This window comes from Pimephales promelas, chromosome 5 (genome assembly GCF_988280905.1).
Source record: "Pimephales promelas chromosome 5, fPimPro1.hap1.1, whole genome shotgun sequence".
Lineage (NCBI taxonomy): Eukaryota > Metazoa > Chordata > Actinopteri > Cypriniformes > Leuciscidae > Pimephales > Pimephales promelas.
The window spans coordinates 3406122-3408621 of NC_142773.1; the positions used below are offsets into that span (position 1 = coordinate 3406122).

The 2500-nt window shown below is 49.3% G+C and overlaps 4 non-coding genes across 4 annotated transcripts; 3 read left to right on the top strand and 1 right to left on the bottom strand.

The window, feature by feature from the left end:
- The first annotated feature begins 257 nt into the window (after positions 1–257).
- Positions 258–344, top strand: trnay-gua (transfer RNA tyrosine (anticodon GUA)). Its single transcript is given in 2 exon segments — positions 258–294; positions 309–344. It is a non-coding gene; the product is annotated as a tRNA-Tyr (tRNA).
- Positions 345–459: 115 nt separating this feature from the next.
- trnae-cuc (transfer RNA glutamic acid (anticodon CUC)) lies at positions 460–531 on the bottom strand. The gene has a single exon. It is a non-coding gene; the product is annotated as a tRNA-Glu (tRNA).
- A 379-nt stretch (positions 532–910) lies between these two features.
- trnar-acg (transfer RNA arginine (anticodon ACG)) lies at positions 911–983 on the top strand. The gene has a single exon. It is a non-coding gene; the product is annotated as a tRNA-Arg (tRNA).
- Positions 984–2029: 1046 nt separating this feature from the next.
- Positions 2030–2102, top strand: trnar-acg (transfer RNA arginine (anticodon ACG)). Its single transcript has one exon. It is a non-coding gene; the product is annotated as a tRNA-Arg (tRNA).
- Positions 2103–2500: the final 398 nt, after the last annotated feature.

Below are 2500 nucleotides of genomic sequence, written 5' to 3' on the forward strand. Positions count from 1 at the left end.
TTAAAGAAGGGGGTGGTCGCACACTAAAAGCCAAAGGGCCTGCTAGTGGCACGAGGAAGTTCCCATATGGTCTAGCGGTCAGGATTCCTGGTTTTCACCCAGGCGGCCCGGGTTCGACTCCCGGTATGGGAAGTTTGTGTTGTCTTTGCTTCACTTATGGAAACGGACAGGACGTGTCTCTGTGCCTCTAGCACTTTTAGCCAGCAGGCGCAGCTCACGAAACCTGATAGGTTTAGGTTCTGTCCGCAGCCGGTGTGCCTTCGATAGCTCAGCTGGTAGAGCGGAGGACTGTAGGTGGCAAATTGGGAATCCTTAGGTCGCTGGTTCGACTCCGGCTCGAAGGAGGTCTTTTTCACACGCAAACATTTAATTGGCCATGCTTCTCGACGAGGCCGTCAGCGCTTGAGTGTGTAGTCCGCCTTTTTGCAATCACGACTGCTACAAGAGGGCAAAAGCTCATTCCCTGACCGGGAATCGAACCCGGGCCGCGGCGGTGAGAGCGCCGAATCCTAACCACTAGACCACCAGGGAAGGGTTGCTCACTCTTTCCCATCAAGCCTGGCTGTGTGCCTCTACCACATTTTGCAGCAACTGCTCAAGCAGGGCCACTAACACTTGAATTTTCCTCCAGGAGAGGAGATGTCTCTGACCCTGGATAACAGATCTTCCACTGAGAAAGTGCCACAGGATCTGTGGGAATATCCTAACAACACCACAACTTGCCATAAAAACAAAGCAACCGAGATCCCCAACATGTGACGCCTCCATCTCAAAGCTTTTTATAGCAGACCCCTCATTGGACCCCTTCCAGACGTTGGCTCCAGGCCTGTTAATGGCATGAGATAAAGTAGGTGTTATATCAGGCCTCTGAACAGTCAGACACCGACAAGCCATCCGCCCACTCGTTGGTGGGCCAGTGGCGCAATGGATAACGCGTCTGACTACGGATCAGAAGATTCTAGGTTCGACTCCTGGCTGGCTCGCACACCCTGTTTTGCTTCGCTGCCAGCCCATAGCCACTTTATCATTTCCTTTTATTAGCCCATCATTTTTGTTATTATTATTATTATTATTGGATTAGCTGAATAATATTTTAAATTGACAGTCCAACAATAGGCTGCTTTGTCAGTGGGATAACGGTTTCCATGAAATACCATGCGTCTTTTCAGATGCATTGCATGGGTACTGTCACAAGGACCTTGCTTTGCGACCAGTTTATAGTGTCTCTTATGCCAGCACAGGACTGGGAGGACACTGAACCCCATGGGCGAGGCAAATGAGAGCTCCCTCCAATGAGCCTGATGAAATCAAATTCAATAAACAATCTCTTCAGCTCATTCCCATATTCTTAAGGAAGGGGGTGGTCGCACACTAAAAGCCAAATGGCCTGCTCGAGGCACGAGGAAGTTCCCATATGGTCTAGCGGTCAGGATTTAAGCAGGGTAGGGCCTGGTTAGTGCTTGGATTGGAGACCGCCTGGGAATACCAGGTGCTGTAAGCATTATTGTTTTAAAAAAAAAAAAAAAAAAAAGAGTCAATGAAATGTTTCAAAAATGCTAAATTGTCTCTTTTTTTCCTCAAAATGCCTGAAATGTCTCTAAAAAAAAAAAGTGGTCAGGATTCCTGGTTTTCACCCAGGCAGCTCAGGTCCTGGTTTGCTCACTCTTTCCCATCAAGCCTGACTGTGTGCCTCTACCACATTTTGCAGCAACTGCTCAAGCAGGGCCACTAACACTTGAATTTTCCTCCAGGAGAGGAGATGTCTCTGACCCTGGATAACAGATCTTCCACTGAGAAAGTGCCACAGGATCTGTGGGAATATCCTAACAACACCACAACTTGCCATAAAAACAAAGCAACCGAGATCCCCAACATGTGACGCCTCCATCTCGAAGCTTTTAATAGCAGACCCCTCATTGGACCCCTTCCTGACGTTGGCTCCAGGCCTGTTAATGGCATGAGATAAAGTAGGTGTTATGTCAGGCCTCTGAACAGTCAGACACCGACAAGCCATCCACCCACTGTTGGTGGGCCAGTGGCGCAATGGATAACGCGTCTGACTACGGATCAGAAGATTCTAGGTTCGACTCCTGGCTGGCTCGCTCACCCTTTTTTGACAGTCCAACAATAGGCTGCTTTGTCAGTGGGATAACGGTTACCATGAAATACCATGCGTCTTTTCAGATGCATTGCATGGGTACTGTCACAAGGACCTTGCTTTGCGACCAGTTTATAGTGTCTCTTATGCCAGCACAGGACTGGGAGGACACTGAACCCCCTGGGCGAGGCAAATGAGAGCTCCCTCCGATGAGCCTGATGAAATCGAATTCAGTAAACAATTCCTTCGGCTCATTCCCATATTCTTAAAGAAGGGGGTGGTCGCACACTAAAAGCCAAAGGGCCTGCTAGTGGCACGAGGAAGTTCCCATATGGTCTAGCGGTCAGGATTCCTGGTTTTCACCCAGGCGGCCCGGGTTCGACTCCCGGTATGGGAAGTTTG